Source organism: Podarcis erhardii, assembly GCF_964252035.2.
Source record: "Podarcis erhardii genome assembly, chromosome: 17".
Taxonomy (NCBI): Eukaryota; Metazoa; Chordata; class Lepidosauria; order Squamata; family Lacertidae; genus Podarcis; species Podarcis erhardii.
The window spans coordinates 26,371,734-26,394,409 of NC_138515.1; the positions used below are offsets into that span (position 1 = coordinate 26,371,734).

The 22,676-nt window shown below is 44.6% G+C and overlaps 1 long non-coding RNA gene across 2 annotated transcripts in view; it reads right to left on the reverse strand.

The window, feature by feature from the left end:
* Positions 1 to 22,676, reverse strand: part of LOC309332536 — a 41,621-nt gene that overhangs the window by 7,902 nt on the left and 11,043 nt on the right. For both annotated transcript variants that reach the window (XR_014152132.1, XR_014152133.1), the window contains exon 2: positions 22,019 to 22,174. This is a non-coding gene — a long non-coding RNA (uncharacterized lncRNA). The remainder of the gene's footprint in view (positions 1 to 22,018; positions 22,175 to 22,676) is intronic.

The window sequence follows — 22,676 nt, forward strand, 5'->3', positions numbered from 1 at the left end:
TACAGACTCCGCTAACCCAGAAATATTACCTCGGGTTAAGAACTTTGCTTCAGGACGAGAACAGAAATCGTGCTCCGGCAGCGCAGCAGCAGCTGGAGGCCCCATTAGCTAAAGTGGTGCTTCAGGTTAAGAACAGTTTCAGGTTAAGAACGGACCTCCGGAACGAATTAAGTACAGTACTTAACCCGAGGTACCACTGTACATACAGAGAACAAGAGTCCAGGCCTCTTGTTCAATCCGCTTGCTTCAGCTGGGAAATTTCCAGATTTAACAGAAGAGTAAGGATGTAGATGCCCAGAACAGACAGTTCTTGGCTGACCCAGGAGGAGAACTTACAGTCTGAGCAGCTCTGTTGGGCTAAGTGGAATTGCTGATAGGCTCATTTCTGCCCTTGGCTCTTTGCCATTTATCCTTCACACTGCCTCTGAAATGGAAATTACTGTGATAAAGACCCAAGTGCTTTGGGGGGGGGGTCATGCGCACAAAGGGAGGGAGAAGCATTTTGCTGTTCATCACTTTCCTGCCCTGTCCTACAAAGCACTCAAGAGAAGCCCAGTCCCCCATTTTACTTACAAGACAGCTGCTTGGTCCTAGAGCCTTAGAAAACGAGGCTGCAGCCTGCTCTGTCTCTTTTTCAGATTAGAGATCTAATAAATGCAAATACAGGTTGAGACGTGAAGCTGGAGAAGCAAGAAGGTTAGGGTGCAATTATAAGGCTTCTATTCCTTTCCATTTTAACAGTGTTAGTGGGATTCTGTTCTGCTATTTAATCTTCACGCTACTGGTTGGCACCGACCCAAACTGTTCTATAAATGTCAGCTGCTACAGACCTTGCAGCTTGCTTTATTAGAGAAATGCCTCTTATCTAATAGGAAACAAAATGTTAATCTGTTCGGCCAATTGGGCTTATGCAGAGCCTGATTATCATATGCAAATAGAGAGCATGCTAATTGCAAAATGCTGAAGGGCCCCATTTGTCTTCTGACCTTTACAAAAGCTTAGTGGATAGATTTCAAAGACATGCTGGGGGCGGGGGTGGGAGCAGAGGAACAACCAGCTGAACTCTGATAGGGCATTTAGCAGGAGGAGACTGCTGACACAACCTATCAGTGGGCTGCCACAGCCTATAATTAGAGTTGCCAGCTTTTTTTTTGCAAAGCTCCTGTGCTATTTAGTGGGACACAGGTGGTGCTGTGGTCTAAACCACTGAGCCTAGGGCTTGCTGATCAGAAGGTCGGCAGTTCAAATCCCGGCGACGGGGTGAGCTCCTGTTGTTCGGTCCCAGCTCCTGCCCACCTAAGCAGTTCAAAAGCACATCAAAGTGCAAGTAGATAAATAGGTACCACTCCGGCAGGAAGGTAAACGGCATTTCTGTGCACTGCTCTGGTTTTGCCACAAATGGCTTAGTCATGCTGGCCACATGACCTGGAAGCTGTCTGGGGACAAACACCGGCTCCCTTGGCCTATAGAGCGAGATGAGCACTGCAACCCCAGAATCGTCCATGACTGGACGTAACGGTCGGGGTACCTTTACCTTTACCTGTGCTATTTAGCATTAGGGTGCTCAATGTGGTGTGCATGGGCACCACCAGCACTCTCCTTAGCAGCCCCCAAGGCCCACTCCCCTCATAGTTTTTTTAAATAAGTTTTTTGGGGGGCGGGGGGGATTTTGCTTTATTTTGATGGTTTGATTAAGAAGGGCTGCCTGATGGGGAGTATGGATTTTTGTTTTTTTGTTTTAGTCTGTGTTCTGTTTTGTTTTTGTTGTTCTTGTTTTTGCAGGTAGGTAAATTTCTTTTCATGGGGTAGTGCTTCTCAGCATTACCAGTTTTCCTTCTCAGAAATGGATATTTTTGTGGTGCTCACAGCAGCCTTGCAGCTTTCCAAATGGCTCCCCAGGCTCAGAAATATCAGGGAAGCCCGCTTTAGAAAAGCAGACACTTGGCAGATGATGCCTGGTGGGGAAAGCTCCACTTACTGAGACCTTGTTAAATGCAAAGGACAGGAGCCATGCCAGAAAGCTCCTGTTAGAAGAATTAGTGCACCCCCCACCAGAATGTTAGTCCCAATTTTTGAGACTGTGACATTCCTATGTGATGGTGTCTAAAATGTCCTTGCTCAGAAGTATCTCCCCCCCCCAAAAAAGTATGCTTTAATTTCAATCTATCTCCCCTTCTAACTATAGATTTGCTACTTCATTCACAGAAAGCAGCTGCAGATCCAAGCCTGAAAAATCACAGTCATTCTCTTCCCCCCACCCTTCTCTATCCGTTTAACAAGGGCAGCTGCCTGCATAACAATTTCAATTACTATACAGAAGAGGGAGGGAGAAACCTTCACTGCATCTCTGTAAATTCTCTCAATCAATAAGGCAATGGAGTGATGTTGGGGAAAAAACAAACTGTATTTACTCTTCCAATTCAGGCGATTGTGAAGGGCTGCTGGAAACGTACTTACTGAGAAATTAGCCCAGTGTGAGTCCAATTGGAGGACAAAGCAGCATGAAATGGATGGTGGCCTGAGGGTACCACTCCATCCAGGGGAAAGTCTACTGACAATGAACACTGGATGTGCCCCCTTCTGATTCAGAAACTGCTGCAGCCAAACAAGAACAAGAGAGAAGGTGGGGAGGTTAATTTCATGATAGCAAGCTCCAGTTTCCCTGCAGCAATAGGGAGACGACAATTCCTTCACACAAATTGCTTTAAGAAATGTGAACTCCCCGCAAAAGCTGTGCTGATAACCTCTTTCACCTTTATGCTAACTGTAAAGGATAGAGCAGGTGCTGACAAAGCCATAAAGGGGCCTGGAAGAATTATTTTCACATTTAGCACTAACAAAGCCAAGTTCCCAACACTTGTTTACACACCACAGTGAAACTTTTGCACAGCAAAACATTATGTTTTTGAAACAATTTTTTTAAAAAAAAAATCCTTCCAGCAGCACCTTAGAGACCAACTAAGTTTGTTCTTGGTGTGAGCTTTCGTGTGCATGCACACTTCTTCAAATGTTTTTGTTAGTCAGGGACAGTGAAGTTCTACTTCTTAAAAATGAAAATCCTGCTCTGGCTCCCTCTGGCTTTTGAGTTTGCATCAGATACTATAGCAACATGCTTCAAGTTTAGAAAGTAGAAGCAAAAGATGAGGTTCTCCAGATGGTATGTTCTGCTGCTCTGCTTTCAGGTGAAGTTTGTTTATAAAGTGACACTTGGCATCAACAGAAATGGAGCTTTAGCTGAGGTCTGCCTCTTCCATGGCAAAGATCCTAACCGCATAACGCTATGCATGTTTAGTTAGAAGTAAGCCCCACTCCCCCCCCCCAAGTAAATGAGTACAGTGGTACCTTGGTTCTCAAACGCCTTGGTACTCAAACAACTTGGAACCCAAACACTGCAAACCCGGAAGTAAGTCTTCCGGTTTGCGAACTTTCTTTGGAACCCGAACGTGCTCCAATTTGAGTGTTACACTTCTGATTTTAGTGCCACACTTCCATTTTGAGTGTTACCCAGAGGTCTGTCTTTTTTTGCTATTGATTTTGCTTTTTTGTTTTTGCGGCTCTTTTTGTGTGTGTGACTGTGTGGAACCCAGTTCAGCTACTGACTGATTGATTGCGTGACTGCAGTACATTGATTATTGCTTTCATCTTATGGATCAGTGGTCTTGTTAGATAGTAAAATCCATGTTAAATGGCTGTTTTGGGGGTTGTTTTTAAAAGTCTGGAACGGATTAATCCATTTTGCATTCCTTTCTATGGGAATGCTTTGGTTTTGGAACGGATTTCCAGAATGGATTAAGTTTGAGAATGAAGGTACCACTGTATAGGATTACAGCTCAAGATATGGGAAATTGGTGGCTACATTCTGCTTCTGCAGACCAGGTGCTGGAAGCTACAGTTCCTGCAGGCATCTGGGTGACCACTGTCGGAGCAGAGCTCATCTTGTGGTCTTAGGAATTCCTCACAAGATAAACTCACTGGGTAGGATTCGGTAAGCCACCATGCTGTTAATCGAACTCCCCCCTACAATACACCATGAAGATATTATAGAGTTGTTGTCAGGATTAACTGAAACCAGACTCTCCAAATGCCCCTATTTTCCAGGGACAGTCCCGGATTTGCAGAAGCCATTCCAATTTCTGATTTGATCCTGGAATGTCTTGCTTTTCCTTAGGACGTCCCTATTTTCATCAGAGAAATGTTGGAGGGTATGTGATATGATGTACTTTTACTGTAAGGCCCTGCTGTGCAGGCTAGGTTAAGCTGGAGGTGGGGGATTTGGGTTTTTTTTAATGCCATTTCAAAATAAGAACATGTTTCTCAGGATTACATTGAAGATGGAGAGCATCAGATTGGGGGATTTTATTTTAAAATAGAGGGAAATCTTAATCGCTGCTTCATTAAGTTTCCCCTGGCTTTGTTGGCTCTCTTTTGTTTGTCAACATCTGTGAGTCGTTCAGGTCAATTAGTTCCATCTGTAGCTGTGGCAGCAGCATCTTCTGGTGACACAGCAAAAGGGCCATTAAAGGGCTAGAACAGCTGCCTTTTATGTTCCAAATAAGAACTTCCTGCAGTTTCTTTGCAATTCACGTTTGAGTCCCGCATCTTCTGCACTGTTCTTCTGCTAAATAATGGATAGTTTCTATGCAGAGCTTAGTGTGCTCTTTTGTTGTTTTACCTTGGTAAGGCATATTCTGTGTCAAGAAAGGCAAAGTGCTCCAAACCGAATAAAGTATGCAAAACGATGGCATTTTTTATTGCTTATTAATTTTACTCTTTTTTCCAGTTCTGCTTCTTTTATTTACGAGGCCAGGTAAAGACACAGAGGTTCTGATGAATAGTCCAGCTTTTCACTAGACTTTTCACTAGACAAGTAGGCTGGTGTCAAAGTCTTATACACATTCACTTGGAATTAATAGGTAAAGTTTGACTCAATGGGAGTTACAGTGCACTCCTATGCGTGCCTAAGCAGAAACAACCCCATTGCATTCAATGGGACTTACTCCCAGGTAATTGTCTATAGGGCTGCAATCTTGTTTACATCAAAGACGGGGAACTTGCAGTCTTATAGATGTTGCTTTATGATAACTTTCATCATCCCTGACATTGATGGCTGGGAATGATAGGAGCTGGAGTTGAACAATTACAAGTTCCCATATAAGTCTAGGGTACTACTCAGTAATTACAGAAAGAGGAATCCTTGCCTCTGAGATGTGTGGGAAATCTCTACGTCTTGATGTAACATCTTTGTTTCTGTTTGTGTGAAAGAGGGAGGGAGGGGGGAATTTGGAACAGCTCAACTCTCTGCGCATTGCTTTAGATTGTACAGCTTCCCCCCCCCCCACCTCTCCAGCAATTAGCAAAGGCAGCTGAACACCCAGCTAGATCCAAGAAGGTCGGGTTTCTAGTCCAGAATGGAAATGGCTGCATGCATGACCCATGAAAAAGCTAATGGCAAAAGTATGAACCAAGATCGTAAACAACAAAACGTAGCTGGGAACAGAGCTGGGCTCTTCTACAGCAGTTGTGTTCATTCAATCAAACAGAGCAGCCAGCAAACACTTTTTCTGAGCAGAAGCTAACTGTTCCCAGGCAGACCATAATCAAAGTGCATATGGACACACACATACATATATATGAGGATGTAGAAGCACAGCTGATATGATTGTGTAAGAAGCAGAGAAGAAGCCTGGAGAGATAAAAGCCATTTTAAAAGCTCTGAACAGCTCCTGCCATGTGGAACAAGCAAACATCACTGCCCTTCTCCACATGGCTGGCATTTTAATATCTGCTGCAAGAGCCCAAAGCCCACTTACAGCACAATCCAATGCATGCCTGTTGTTGTTGTTTAGTCGTTTAGTCGTGTCCGACTCTTCGTGACCCCATGGACCAGAGCACGCCAGGCACTTCTGTCTTCCACTACCTCCTGCAGTTTGGTCAAACTCATGCTGGTAGCTTCGCGAACACTATCCAACCATCTCGTCCTCTGTCGTCCCCTTCTCCTTGTGCCCTCCATCTTTCCCAACATCAGGATCTTTTCCAGGGAGTCTTCTCTTCTCATGAGGTGGCCAAAGTACTGGAGCCTCAGCTTCAGGATCTGTCCTTCCAGTGAGCACTCAGGGCTGATTTCCTTAAGAATGGATAGGTTTGATCTTCTTGCAGTCTATGGGACTCTCAAGAGTCTCCTCCAGCACCATAATTCAAAAGCATCAATTCTTCGGTGATCAGCCTTCTTTATGGACCAGCTCTCACTTCATGCCTACTTAGAAGTAAATCCCTAGGTAAGTGGGTGTAGGATTGTATCCATAACATCTCTGGTTGGCCACTGTGAGAACAGGATGTGGGACTAAGATGGGCCATTGGCCTGATATTTGAGAGCAGCAGGGAGATAGCTCAGTAGAGCATGATACACTTAATTTCAGGGTCATGGGTTCAAGCCCCACATTGGGCCAAAGATCCCTGCACTGTAGGGGGTTGGACTAGATGACCATCGTGGTCCCTTTCAACTCAACAATTCTATTCTTCTTATGTTCTTGGCTGTTTAGCAAGTCACCTTTAATAACAGATGAAAGATCCCTTCTTCTTTGGATTTGAAGGAAACAACATCACCCTACCCTTAAAAAACAACAACAACACTCCTACATGATAGAGTGTTCTATTCTCTTCTTTTATCCAAAGCTGTTTCAATTTAAATGGAATATATTCTCCCCCATGCAATTTTCATGAGGTACAACATGAGAGAAAGCCCAGAGCGGTTGTATCATTAGTAGTTGTGCAGGAGAGGGATTTATCCAAGTGGAGTTTGTCACGCCACAGGGCTGAAGGGATTTGAGAAACTACTCCTACCCAGATCCCCTCCATCTACTGATATTACTGGTACAGAATCCCTTAGCATTACTATCTGGGGTGGAAAAAAAAATAAGGTAGCCCCTTTTTTGTCAATCTATGAGCCTAATAAAATGATGAGCCACGTTGGGCGTTGAAAACGAGTAGTTTTCACAGAAAAAAAAACCAACCACATTACAATGTAATCCTATACATACCTACTCAGAAGTAACTCTCAATCCGTTAAGTTAGTCTTACTCCCAGGTAAGGTTTGCAGCCTTAATTGTGTAAAAAAAACAAAAAAACCATAGTCAATAATAGATAATTTTTAAAAATCTAATATCCAAATGGGCTGTCGGTTTCATGCCTTTAGCCCGAGAGGGCAATAAATTTGTGGAGCTTCAATGAAAAAATGCAGACTGAACAGTGTAAACTCTGTAATGATTGTGATGGAAAAACCTTATTCTTTATATTTCACTTATGGATAAAACTGAATTGTCTTCTGCATTTAATACAGCAAAATGTTCTTCACTTAACCTGCTTTCCGACACCGATGAGCGATTAAACATCTCTTTATCGAGAGAACATTGCTAGTGGAAAACAATATTCTACTTTCATCCGTCAGCACAATTCCCATTATACAGACTTCAAAATGGGGTGGTTGGTACCATATTGAGGAACTAAACTGTTTTTTATAGACTTATAATCTTAGTAGAATTACTAGACATGCTGGCGGTAATGGATAGCTCTCACTGAAAAAACATCTTGGTTGGGTAAAAGAGTAAAAAAGGTAAAGGTATCCCTGCCCGTACGGGCCAGTCGTGTCCGACTCTAGGGTTGCGTGCTCATCTCGCTCTAGAGGCCGTGAGCCGGCGCCGTCCAAAGACACTTCCGGGTCACGTGGCCAGCGTGACGAAGCTGCATCTGGCGAGCCAGCACCAGCGCACCACATGGAAACGCCGTTTACCTTCCCACTATAAAGCGGTCCCTATTTATCTACTTGCACTTAAGAGTGCTTTCGAACTGCTAGGTGGGCAGGAGCTGGGACCGAACGACGGGAGCTCACCCCGCCGCGGGGATTCAAACCGCCGACCATACGATCGGCAAGTCCTAGGCACTGAGGTTTTACCCACAGCGCCACCCGCGTCCCCCCAAAAAGAGTAAAAGAGTAAAAGAGTAAAAGGTAAAAGAGTAGGCGGAATCTAATCCATAATACCCAAATTTGAGCAACAAAACAACGTGACAAATCTGACATACTTTGTGACAGTGGATTGTATCCAATGAAGTCACTTCACAATACAGTGCTACCTCAGGTTACATATGCTTCAGGTTACATACGCTTCAGGTTACAGACTCTGCTAACCTAGAAATAGTGCTTCAGGTTAAGAACTTTGCTTCAGGATAAGAACAGAAATCGGGCTCCGGCGGCGTGGCAGTAGTGGGAGGCCTCATTAGCTAAAGTGGTGCTTCAGGTTAAGAACAGTTTCAGGTTAAGAACGGACCTCCGGAACGAATTAAGTACTTAACCTGAGGTACCACTGTATGTGACTTCCGCTCACACAACAGAACTTCCTCTCCCTCTGCTCCCCACATGCCCCCTTGCCTACCTCGCAGCTGTAGTGGAAATACGGAAGACAATTGTATTTTGAGGAGTTAGGTGGCATGTCCCTTTCCCTTTAACATCCCCAATCTGAGGTCTGCTGGATTCTTGTGTTTCACACACCTGTCGGGAGTTTTCTTGGGTTCTTCTGCATTGCAAGTGCTGGTTGGATGCCCAGCTGCAGGTAGTGGGAGACTCTCGGCCGCTCTGTATTAATTCCATCTCAGGGTCCTGGGCTAATCATGAGTAATGCCAGGTGCACTTGATTACATCAAGGCAGGCTATAAAAGCCATAGGTGGGAGGGGCCCAGAGAGCTTTTACCCAGATCAAAGGACCTGATGCTGGGAAACCGGTGGTCGGGGTCTTTCTCCTGATGCTCTCCTTGGGGCTCCGGGCAGCTGAAGGGGAGATTGGGTAGCCCCTGTCGGGTGTGTTTTATTTAATGCTTTGCATGCCTGCTGTTTATTTGTTAATAAAACTGTTTTGGTTCCCCTTCCACCTCCTCATTCCTTTTGTCCTGATATTCTTGGAAAGAACTGCTGTATTTGGCAGCACAGCAGCTTCCAAATATGCTCTGTCTAGCCCCAACTTCCCATGGAAGGGCATTCTACAACCTTGGAGCCACTACTAAGAAGGCTCTGTCCCAGCCACCTAGACATGGAGGTGACTGTAAAAGACAGTTCATGCAGAAGAAGTCAGCCCTTCTTGGCCTCAAATTGTTTAGTGAGTTGATCTCTGAAAAGTGGACTACACATCTTAACCACATTCAGTACAGCAGGCAAGAGTGTTTCAATTGGGTCTTTCCAGTCCAAGTCTAAACACTCAATCTGCTAAGGGTTTATGCTTGTGTGATTTTGGGCTAGTGACTTTCTCTTAGCCTAACCTACCTCAGCTGGTTGTTGTGAGAATGAAAGAAGATAGCATGTATGGGTGCTCTGAACACTCTGGACAATCTGAAAGAATTTTGTTATTATTAAAACTATCCAATGAGTTCATACTCAGTGCCCCAAACAGTCATTCCCTAAGAATGCGCATCTAACCATTTTTGGCATAAGAGCCTACAGAATGGAATTTGTCGCACAGATAAAGCTCTCAAACAACAGCGAGCCCTGATTCCAAGGACATTTCCTCTGATAAGAAACCGTCAATGTGGGGGAGAAAAAATATATATTATCCACTAATTTGTCTGAGGTCAATGATTTAAAAAACAATGTTTAGGAACTCCAGACAAGCCCCGTGCAAATAATGGTTTTATAACTGACCAGGCTGCAATCCTAAACATGCTGGCAGCAAATCCTATTGAACTGGATGTGACTTCTGAGTAAACATGCTTAGGAATCCTCAGGAAGACTGAAATTCTACGCTCAGTTGCAGAAGAGTAAGGTACATTGTGCTCTACGGGACTTCCTTCCACACACAAGAACAGGCTGTGGGTGGTTTGCTAAGTCTTGCAGCTTTTCTTTCAGACAGGTACATACATGTGAGGTAGCAGGACAAGCCACAATGGGATCAGTGCTGGTTATTTAAAAATCCAAACATGAGTTTAAGCGAGAGTGCTGAGGTGGGGGGGGGGGGACTTTGGCTCAATTCCCTTTTCTGATATGAAGCTCACTGTGGGTGTTTCTAGACACTGGTGCTAGGAGTGACAGCAACATGAAGACACCTCCTGAAACAGGACAGTTTACTCTATGGTTTTAACCCCTTCATGAATTAATTAGACTCAAGCATGCTGGTTATACAGTCATACCTCGGAATAAATACACTTCAGGATAAGTATTTTCGGGTTGCGCTCCGCGGCAACCGGGAAGTAACGGAGCGTGTTACTTCCGGGTTTCGCCGCTCGCGCATGCGCAGACAGTCAAAATTGTTAAGTTGTGGGTGAACATATCACAAGACACAGCAATTCTTCAAACAGCTCTTGTTTATTCACAGGCCAGAACAGAACTGAACTGAAGGGTTCAGCCAGCCTGCTTATATAGAGCTCCAGAACAACGTAATTGTAACAACTTTCTGTAACTATCCAATCACTGAACGTCACTTTCAATCCCTTATTTGCATATGTGGACCTGAACTATCTACAGTATTCCCCTGCTGGCCCAAGGTGAGAACTTCAGTACATAACAAAAATGATGTCACGCGCATGCGCAGAAGCGGCAAAACGTAACCCGTACATGTGCAGACGTGCAGTCGTGTCTTACTTTCTGTTCAGGATGCAAACAGGGCTCCAGAACAGATCCCGTTCGCATCCCGAGGTACTACTGTATGAGGCAAATCTCATATACAAATCTCATCTTAGAAGGCTTGTTGAAATAAGGTCTTCAATATTTTATTTATTTATACAGTTGCACAGTGGTACCTCAGGTTACATACGCTTCAGGTTACATACGCTTCAGGTTAGATTCCGCTAACCCAGAAATAGTGCTTCAGGGTAAGAACTTTGCTTCAGGATGAGAACAGAAATCGTGCTCTGGCGGCATGGCGGCAGCAGGAGGCCCCATTAGCTAAAGTGGTGCTTCAGCTTAAGAACAGTTTCAGGTTAAGTACGGACCTCCAGAACGAATTAAGTACTTAACATGAGGTACCACTGTATCTTGGTTTTCGAACAGCTTAGTTCTCGAACGTTTTGGCTCCTGAATGTCACAAACCTGGAAGTGAGCGCTCCAGTTTGCAAACTACTTTTGGAAGCCGAACATCCCACCAGGCTTCCATGGCCAGAAGCTTCCTGCAGCCAATCAGAAGCCATGCTTTGGTTTCCGAATGTTTTGGAAGTCGAACAGACTTCCAGAACAGATTCTGTTCAGCTTCCAAGGTACGCCTGTATTTCATTTCATTTATTAAATTTGTATACCACCCTTCTTCCAAAATGTCAGGGCGGTTCACATCATAAAAATGCACAATTAAAAAACACATAATAAAAACAAGAATAAAAACAAAGCACACCAATAACACACACACACCCCAGCAGACACTAAAAAGACAACTATTCAACTGTCTACTATTCAAGGGGAAGGACTTCCGCAATCCTATATTATGTGGAAAGGACCTTTCAATGAATCAGCATCCAGACACGCCTCACCTGCAGAACGCAAGGATCAGTTGGGCACAGAAGTAGCTTTCTCCACCTACATAAAGGCAACCCAATGAATCTCCATAATATTAATAATGTGCTTTTTAGCTGCCAGCTCTGCATGCCAAAAAGGCATGATAGGGGTCTCACAGGAAAACCTCAAATCTGCATCCTTTTAAGATTCAACTTCTACACTGCATTTCTGGGTGACACTTCAGCGCTGAAACAGGAACGAGCCATTTCATCTATTGGCAAGCTGTAGCTCAAATCCTGCTCTCAAGAGACTACCAGTTAGGAAAGAGAAGAGTCTCTCGAAGGTTGCTTGTACATTTTGTAAACTTCTCCCTTCCTGCCACACACCTACAATCACCATTTGGAGGGGTTAATCCGATGACAAGTAAAGGGATTATTAATTGAATCGGCTTTAGACAAGTGCAGTCCAGGGAGCCGTATACTTCTGCCAGTACACCTGCAGGCCCCTTTCCCTGTCTGTAGTCCATTCCCTCCCTCCACAACACACACACACACACACACACACACACACACACACACACACCTGCTATTCTTAGGCATTCCCCAAGGAGGGACTTGCAACGCTGCCCAGTGGTATGGTTCATTCTGCGTGGTGGATTAATATCCACTCAGGGATCGGGATGAGATCATCTCGTTCAGTTTCATCCATGCTGTCAGGATTTTGAATCTTTGCTAAGACCTCATATATGCTGCAGGCTTTAGGCCCAGTACCCCCATGCACTCAGAGTCCACTCTAACATAAGGCTGTAATAAGAACATGTCGCATTAGTACTGCAGCAAATGGCAAAAACCCAAGTCTTCACGAAGAGCAGCTCTAGCCAATAAAGGTAAAGGTGTGTGTGTGATGGAGTAAAACCAGCTGAGGAATAATGTAAGTATACAGTGCCATGCATTCACTTAATTTTGGAAGAGCCCCCACCCCACCTCAGAGTTAAGCAGTTTGAGTTGTGAGAATTAAGGGACGTGGCTTCCTGAATGGAGATAAATGCTTCTCTTTCTTCCCATGATTCATAATAATAATAATAATAATAATAATAATAATAATAATAATAATTTATTATACCCCACCCATCTGGCCAGGCCTCCACAGCCACTCTGGGTGGCTCCCAACAGAATATTAAAAACATGTTAGAACATAAAAAAATAAAAACTTCCCTAAACAGGGCAGCCTTCTAAAAGTTGTGCAGTTGTTTATTTCCTTGACATCTGATGGGAGGGCATTCCACAGGGCGGGCGCCACTACCAAGAAGGCCCTCTGTCTGGTTCCCTCTAACTTCACTTCTTGCAGTGAGGGAACCACCAGAAGGCCCTCGGCACTGGACCTCAGTGTCCGTGATGAATGATGGGGGTGGAGACAGTCCTTCAGGTATACTGGGCCAAAGATGTGATGATGGCCATTAGCTTAGCCTCCTCTTATTCTTAAGAGCTGGAAAAATTAATGGAATATAGGTCTAACAATGGCCATTAGCCATAGTAGTTACATGGAGCCTGGGCACGCAGATAATTAATCTGGAGGTAAGTTTTTTTCTCCAACATTAGTTGACAAGCACTCTCCTTTCACTGGCCTTGCTCAAACTTGCAATGGTTTGATGGCGAGATTGGGTACCATTCAAAGACCATTGCTTCTAGCAGCTGTAGCACACATTTTGGCAGGGGAGTCACCTGTCACTTGCAAATGCAGATGGCATCTAGGGGCATCCTGGAGCCAGAACTTGTCATTTGCCAGCCTGTTGTTTTCCCATCTAGCTCAGGTGGCAGGCTGGAAAATGCCACTGAAAGATGACAGGCTGAAAAAATCCCACCTTCGCTTAGCAATGACCAAGTGAAGGGAACATGCATACTTTGATCCATGAAGGAAATGTTAAAAATGGCTCTGTCAACAGTGGTAGGATGATACGATCAGAAGCACAGCTGCTTGTTATCTCATCTACCCCATGCTCCTCTCGCATCATGGTTCATTTATGAGAACTGAGCACCAGTTTGCGATCTGTCCGTGCCTGCAAGCTATGAACCTCAAACAAACATCCATACATACATATGGACAGCTCCCTTGCACACCAAACACAAACATTTTATAATTTCTATAATATTCCCTGAGTGCTCACTGGAAGGACAGATCCTGAAGCTGAGGCTCCAATACTTTGGCCACCTCATGAGAAGAGAAGACTCCCTGGAAAAGACCCTGATGTTGGGTAAGATGGAGGGCACAAGGAGAAGGGGACGACAGAGGACGAGATGGTTGGATAGTGTTCTCGAAGCTACCAGCATGAATTTGACCAAACTGCGGGAGGCAGTGGAAGACAGGAGTGCCTGGCGTGCTCTGGTCCATGGGGTCACGAAGAGTCGGACGCGACTAAACGACTAAACAACAACAACATAATATTCTTTTTTTCTCTGACACCGAAGCATACACTGCTCCCTATCCAGCTATACTTCTATAGGAGACAGTGTGGTACAGTGGTTAAGAGTGTTGGACTAAGATCTGGGAGACCAGGGTCCTAGTTTCCACTCAGCCATGAAGCTTACTGGGTGACCTTGGGGAAGCCACACTGGTGCCAGATTAAGGGAGGAGGATTTGCAGCAACAGTCAAGAAGAGAAATCTGAAAATAGGACGAATGTGACAGAACAGGGGGTAGGCGGGAAGATGACAATCTCCTCCTTCACTTGGTCTGACAATCATCAGAGAAGGGAGGGTTGGAAGTCCAGAACATATGTTTGCAAAAGGCAAGGTGTATTTACTAATGTTTAGCAGTGGTTTTAGCGGCGAGTCTGCTATGCCATGAGCGAATGAAAAAGCAAAACAAAGAGTGCTGCAGGAAACCCTCAGGGGAAAGTGTGTCATGATGCACAAAATCTACTGCTCACAAATGTGGCCCATAATTTTTTTACTAGCCTTGCAGCCAGTGTGCTCACCTGACACCACAGCCAGGATTTACAACTTTCCCTTGCTCAGCCTCATTCAAATAGAAGCTTCCTCCAGTGACATTTCCACATTTAAAGCCTTGATGAGCACTGCATGCTCTGGCACCCATATAATTTATAGCCTGTCATTAAGGGCTTTAGATGGAAGAGACGTTACACGGGGGGTGCTTATGGCAGTGGATGCTTTTGATAGACTCTCAGTCTCACTCAGCCTACTGCTCTGTATGGGCAACTATTATACTTTTATTGCCTGCAGAAGATGAGCTCGACTGGTTTTGAAGCGTGACCAAGTTCCTGGCATTGTATTGCAGTAACCCAGAATGACAACATGGCTCTGTTGGGGGATTCCCCACCCGCTAATGGTAATTGCCCCACCGGGGAAGGGGGGAAGGGATTTTAATGGAAATTGAGACTGGGGGGGAAGGCTTATTGCACAGCAATCTCTACAAGCATCATGGGAAGAACTGCCTCAAATCTAGTGTTTAAAACACGTGACATGATTGCTAGGTATGTCATTGGTGTGACATGTGCAGTTGGGCTCTCCTTCAGTATATAGTGAACAGGGAAGGCTAGTTATTCGCTTGATTTTGCTCTTGTTGAATGCTCTGACCCAGTTCTCAGCTCAAGTAAACCTATCAAAAGTGCATTTGAAAAGCTGCATTTTGAGTGAAAATACGCCGAGGTCCCGCTCCGAAGGCCTTCTGGCAGTTTCCCTCACTTTGAGAAGTTACAGGGAACCAGGCAGAAGGCTTTCTCAGCAATGGCACACTCCCTGGGGAATGCCTTCCCATCAGATGTCAAGGAGAACTATACAACTTTTAGAAGACATCTGAAGGCAGCCCTGTGTCAGGAAGTTTCTAATGTTTTGTGTTTTATATGTGTTGGAAGCTGCCCAGAGTGGCTGGGGCAACCCTGCCAGATGGGCAGGATACAAATAAGAAAATGATGATGATGAAGAAGAAGAAGAAGAGGATTTGTCCACCTCTAAAAGTGAGCAAGCAGAACATAGGATAAGCAGCATATGAAAAGTAGCAAGTCCACATGACACAGTGTAGAGGCCATGGCTATTATGAGAGCCAAACAAAACCTTCAGCTAGGTCCAGTCGTGGCCGACTCTGGGGTTGCGGCACTCATCTCGCTTTATTGGCCGAGGGAGCTAGCATACAGCTTCCGGGTCATGTGGCCAGCATGACTAAGCTGCTTCTGGAGAACCAGAGCAGCGCACAGAAATGCCGTTTACCTTCCCGCCAGAGCGGTACCTATTTATCTACTTGCACTTTGACGTGCTTTCGAACTCCTAGGTGGGCAGGAGCAGGGACCAAGCAACGGGAGCTCACCCCGTTGCGGGGATTCGAACCACCTACCTTCTGATCGGCAAGTCCTAGGCTCTGTGGTTTAACCCACAGCGCCACCTGCGTCCCTCATTAGGAATGTATCCCCTTTAAAGACAGCCTTTCCCAGTCTCAAGTCTAGGGTTGCCACCTTTGTTCTGGCAAAATACAGGACAGGGTGCGCGGAGAAGTTGGTGGACAATTTTTTGTTCATCTGGTGCAGACTTCAAAGCAATCCATTACAATGTATTGCAGTCTAACAGGATGGTCGCTCTTGAATTTCTCTCTCTCTCTCACTCACTCACACACACACACACACACACACACACACACAAATTTGTAAATTTGTCTATGCTTGGCTACCCATAGCTTAAATACATGACCTATCATACACCTTTTCCAACACATGCATTTGGAGAGGATCCCCAACTTGGTAGAGAAAGAGACAGAAGACCTGAAATACAGGACAAAACTGTATCAATACAGGACGTAACATTTTACATTGAAATACGAGACAATCCTGTATTATACAGCACAGGTGTCGACCCTACTTGAGTCCCCAGATGTTGTAACGCCCATCACCTCCAGCCCACATGATGCCCAATGGGATTATGGGAATTGTAGTCCAGCAACATCTGGAGACCCAGGCTTGGGAGAAGCTGTCTTTAAGCCTGCAATAGCGGCGTTTTGCCTGCCCACACTGGATAAGCTGCGACCGTCCCTTATTCAATCCGGAAAACTGACATAAATCAACGCAGAAAACAATGAATTACAATGATTTGACAAAGATATCGCCTGGACTCTCTGTTAAAACAAATGGGGTGGCGGTGGGGAATTGCAATTCCAGAGGAAAGATGGACTATAATTCACTTAGTCCATCTCTAGAATAATGACAGAATTCTCTCCACATCGCCACCTAGGCATAAGCATGGCAGTCCATTATGGCAGCCAGCCCTTGCTAGCAGATCATTCATGGCTAAGGCTTCACATCTCTTTGACAGTAAGCACTGTTTGGCTGCCCAACACTTTTGCAAAATAGAAGGCAGGTCATTGGTCTATGTCTGTACACACAGCACAGAGAGACACCTAGTGGACACACCTGGTTTTGCCTTGTACTGCAAAACAGCTACCTGCCATCTAGACTGACCAAGTTGCTTCCACTTGGACCTTCAAACAGGTCAGTGGGGCTTTACATTTCGTTGCATTTTTAAGCTAATAACATAAAATCTATTTTAAAAGTGCTTTTTTTCTTAATTTCAAAGTCTGCTTGAAAGTCTATTTTAGAGGAGTCTAAACCTCATTTTTTGTGAGTTTGGGGGGGGGGGGGATAAGGAAAAGCAATGCTTTTTATCCTCATTAATCAAATTCAGCCAATTGAAACAAAGTAAAGGAGGAGCTCCCAGGCTAACATCAGCTTAAATGCAAGTGTTTGGTTTGGTTTCTAAGCCAGGGATGAAGTGAAAAATTAGTTTCCTTTCACATCTTAATGCAAACCCAGCTTATTCGCGCTTCCCAAACCCAAATGCGCAAACCAAAGCATAGCTACCTTTCCAAATGTGCACTTCTCTGAATGTTGCGGTCCCATTGGAAAACCAAATAAAAGCATACAAAAACAAGTATATTAGGGGAAAGAGTGTCCAAAATGGAGTATGTTAGGAAAAGTAATGTGCACAAATGCATATTGGGGGGGGGGGACCTTTTGCAAAAATGTGAGCATTAGACAAAAATTGTGTAGGAAAAAGAATGAAAGAATGTATTGAGCGACATGCACATGTGTATTTGGTATGTACAGATTTACTTTTTAAAAAAGCAAATGGATACGTATATGAATTTAAGGTTGGGGACATGAGACACTTATATCCGATTATCTTCCATCGCTTTCTGGGTCATTTGCTAATGGTGCCTGACAAACTTTCATTTCAACATTACGCACCACAACCAAATATCTCTACCTAACTAAAAGCGTGCCAAAATTACATGTGCGAAGTGTGTGTGTGCATTAATTATCTGTCGTGGTGAGGGGAAGCAGGTGCCAGCCAAGAGGCCAAATACCTATCCAAATAATAAATTATTATTATTATTATTATTATTATTATTATTATTATTATTACCCCGTCCATCTGGCTGAGTTTCCCCAGTCACTCTGGGCGGCTCCCAATCGAGTGTTAAAAACAATACAGCATTAAGTATTAAAAACTTCCCTAAACAGGACTGCCTTCACATGTCTTTTAAAGATAAGATGGCTGCTTATTTCCTTGACATCTGATGGGAGGGTGTTCCACAGGGCGGGAGCCACTACCAAAAGGCTCTCTGCCTGGTTCCCTGTAACCTCACTTCTTGCAATGAGGGAACCGCCAGAAGGCCCTCGGCACTGGATCTCAGTGTCTGGGCTGAATGATGGGGATAAAGACGCTCCTTCATGTATACAGGACTGAGGCCGTTTAGGGCCTTAAAGGTCAGCACCAACACTTTGAATTGTGCTCGGAAATGTACTGGGAGCCAATGCATATTTCTCAGGACCGGTGTTATGTGGTCCTGGCAGCCACAAAGGTGCTGTCCTTAAACATTTCCGGCCACAGAAGCTCTTGTCTCCCTCCACCCATCTTGCCAGGTAAAGCCTTGCCACTGGTTAACCAGGACAGATTTAGTCTGTCGTCAAACTACAAATCAGCCCCATCTTGCTGGTGACGAAACGGTTATTGAAGGCTCTCCATCGCTAGCATTGCAGTTGGAAATGTCACAGTTCCAGATGGCACAGCCTCCTGGAAGGGCGGGGGGCGGATGGAGGCTCTCCGCAAATATTCTTCAAGAGTAGCTTCCATTTCACTTCGAGCCTATTACTAATTTTATTTAGTCACTGATGCAGGCTATTGATTTCAAGGCAGATTTAAACGTCTAACCAAGCCACGGGGGAATAGCAGCATGTATTTAAATTCCATATGTTGATTAAAGCTGTCAAGGGTCACAGATGCAATTATATATGCAAAGCTGAATGCAGTCTATTCCCCGTGTCCTGAAAGGCAGTGATTAAGGAAATGGAGCAAAGCTAAATCCAGAAGCCGAAAAGATTGCAGAAAGGGGGAGATGGGTTCCTCCTGCGAAGACACTTACATGCATTTATGTTAGAGGTCCATGGATATTGCCCATGTTAAAGGGTATGTGGTGTAGTGGTTAAGAGCGGTGGACTCGTAATCTGGGGAACCGGGTTTGCGTCTCCGCTCCTCCACGTGCAGCTGCTGGGTGACCTTAGGCTAGTCACACTTCTTTGAAGTCTCTCAGCCCCACTCACCTCACAGAGTGTTTGTTGTGGGGGAGGAAGGGAAAGGAGATTGTTAGCCGCTTTGAGACTCCTTAGGGTAGTGATAAAGTGGGATATCAAATCCAAACTCCTCCTCTTCTTCTTCTTCTATGTCAATTCACTGAGTAAGCCATGGACCATTTACCCATCCTAAGAAAGTGAGGGGCAAACCCTATGTTGGACTATAGCCACCAGTTATATTCAGGGCCGGATTTAGGTTTGCTGAGGCCCTAAACCACTGAAAGTAATGGGACCATTTATATGTCCAGCTGTCCTTTGTCAACAACAATTTGTCGCTGGTTTTTTTGTGTTGGATATACAATGGTACCTCGGGTTAAGAACTTAATTCGTTCTGGAGGTCTGTTCTTAACCTGAAAATATTCTTAACCTGAAGCACCACTTTAGCTAATGGGGCCTCCTGCTGCCGCTGCGCCGCCAGAGCCCAATTTCTGTTCTCATCCTGAAGCAAAGTTCTTAACCCGGGGTAATATTTCTGGGTTAGCGGAGTCTGTAGCCTGAAGTGTATGTAACCTCAAGCATATGTAACCCGAGGTACCACTGTATGCTATATGGTAATTTATGTACCTAATAGGTATCTAAAGCCATTTGCACATAACAAAATGTGTATTTTATCAAAGCACAGTCATACCTCGGGTTACAGGCACTTCAGGTTGCGGTTTTTTTAGATTAAAAGTAAAGGTAAAGGGACCCCTGACCATTAGGTCCAATTGTGACCGACTCTGGGGCATCTCGCTGTATTGGCCGAGGGAGCCGGCGTACAGCTTCCGGGTCATGTGGCCAGCATGACTAAGCCGCTTCTGGCTAACCAGAGCAGCACATGGAAACACCGTTTACCTTCCCGCAGGAGTGGTACCTATTTATCTACTTGCACTTTGACGTGCTTTCGAACTGCTAGGTTGGCAGGAGCAGGGACTGAGCAACGGGAGCTCACCCCATTGCAGGGATTCGAACCACCTACCTTCTGATCGGCAAGTCCTAGGCTCTGTGGTTTAACCCACAGCACCACCCACATCCTTTTTTAGATTACAGGCCGCCAAAACCTGGAAGTATCAGAACGGGTTACTTCCAGGTTTTGGCGGTTGCGCATGCACAGACGCGCTAAATCGCGCTTTGCGCATGCACAGCCATGCCACTGTAGGTTGTGAACGTGCATCCCACACAGATCACGTTCGCAACCCAAGCATCCACTGTAATTGTTGAACTTATCTTACGTTTTGGAAATGTACATCCAGGTTTTTTCCCCTTTAATTTTTTTGGGGCCCCTCAAGAGAGTGGGGCCCTAAACTGTAGCTTGTTTGGCTTATATGTAAATCCAGCACTGGTTGTATTAACAGTCACACATTATGCCAAGTTGCAAAGTGCCCTTGGGAGGGGGGAGTGATTTGTTCCATGTTCCTTTACCCTGACCCTCCCACAAAGCTACTTCCACCCAGATCCAGCACTGACTAGCAGGGATCAAAACGGATGATGGGAGAATTTGAGGGGAAAGGCAGACAGCAGGGATAGGATTAAGTAACCACTTTCCTACTTCTGCACATGCATGCACTCCTGAGAGCACTTTGCAGCAGAGATGGGCAATGTCGCGATTAGGTCATTTTAGACTTTGAACCTAATGGTGAGGAGGGGCTGGCGGGTGAGCACTTTGCGGCCGATATTTGTTTATTTATTTACCTAGCAAAATTGATATGTTTACTTTAGTCATCGGAAGACCTCTAAGCAGCGTACAAAGGACACTGCTTAAAATAGTCATTAAAAAAAAAAAAACCTTATAAAAACAAAAAATTTAAAACAAGTTAGCATGAAATTTAAAATATGAATATGGCCAGCAATGTCAAACAATTATAAATAAAATATAAACAGGAATCAGCAATTTTAAACAATTAAAAATAAAATTACTTGCTAAGATTGCATGCCTGGGCAGGCTTGCTGAAGCAAAAAAGGAAAAAGGGGGGGGGGAGGTGTTAGCAGGCACCAAAAACAATACAGTGAAGACCTTTCTGGGAAATAATATATAATGAGCTAAAGAAAATGTTTAAAAATACATTTGCTACAAAAAACCAGAAGTCTTTTTACTAGGTATTCTGGGTGAAGAGTTTCCAAGAGAAGATAAAAGACTTCTTATGTATGCAACAATGGCAGTGAGAATGCTTCTAGCCCAGAGATGGAAGGAAAGAGAAATACCTACAAAAGAAGAATGCCAGATGAAATTGATGGAACATGCGGAAATGGTGAAAGTGATGGGGAAGATCCAAAACCAGGAAGATCAAGTATTTTCTAAAGACTGGAGTAAATTTTTATTTACTTAAAAGACCACTGTAAACAGTTAAAAATATTTGGCAGGGATGTAAAGACACTTGTAATGTGGAATTGTTTTAATGGTAATGATGGTTATATAATAGATAGATAAAGGTAAAAGATGCAGTAAATTTAATCTTAAAGATGGAACCCATGGAGGGCCGGAAGGTGGTCTAAGAGTTTGAAAGAACTCTGCATTTTAATGTTTGAAATCACTGTGTTTTATAGGTATTAAAACTTTTCAAAAATTAATTAAAACATTACAATAAAAAAAACCAATACAGTGAACACATTTTAACTGCCGATATCAAAACTTCACCGACTTTTTGGCTTCTTAGAATACCTGAGCAACAGCAGGTATGTATGAAACAGCTAGTAGACTATACAGATGACACTCAGGCAGTGCTGCTAACCCAAACCTGCGTGGCAGGGCTGGGTCTGTAGGAAAGAGTAACCTTCACAGTACTGCCATAAAACGGAAAGCCAGTATTTGCAAAGTCCAACACACCCTGCTTACTGCAATTTGCCATAAAACGGGATGTTTCCCCACCTCTCCTTCAGCATGTCTGACCCACAAAAACCACAACACAGATGGAACAGAACGCTGGGCTCTGCCAGTTTCACACTCACCTTCAAGCAGACTCAAGAAGGGTGTCAAACGCAGACTCAGAGGGGTGTCAGAGGTGTCAGAGGTCCAGCAGTAGGAGATGCGGCTGAACAGCTGCGCTCCTTCAGACTGCAGGCGGAAAACTGCATGTTGTTGGAAAACTCTCTGCATGTCAAAAGCTAGCAGAGGACGAGAGAACGACAAACCTATTTCCAGTGCAACTATAGGAATGAGCAGTACTGAACGTTTAAAGTAAAGGTAAAGGGACCTCTGACAATTAGGTCCAGTTGCGGGCGACTCTGGGGTTGCGGCGCTCATCTCGCTTTATTGGCCGAGGGAGCCAGCGTACAGCTTCCGGGTCATGTGGCCAGCATGACTAAGCCGCTTCTGGCGAACCAGAGCAGAGCACGGAAACGCCGTTTACCTTCCCGCCAGAGCAGTACCTATTTATCTACTTACACTTTGATGTGTTTTTGAACTGCTAGGTTGGCAGGAGCAGGGACCAAGCAATGGGAGCTCACCTCGTCGCGGGGATTCAAACTGCTGACCTTCCGATCAGCAAGTCCTAGGCTCTGTGGTTTGTGGTTTAACCCACAGCGCCACCCACGTCCCTTATTGAACCTTTGCCTCAGTTGTGATTACTGTATGTTAATTTGGCTTTTGAGAAGTGCACAGGTGACA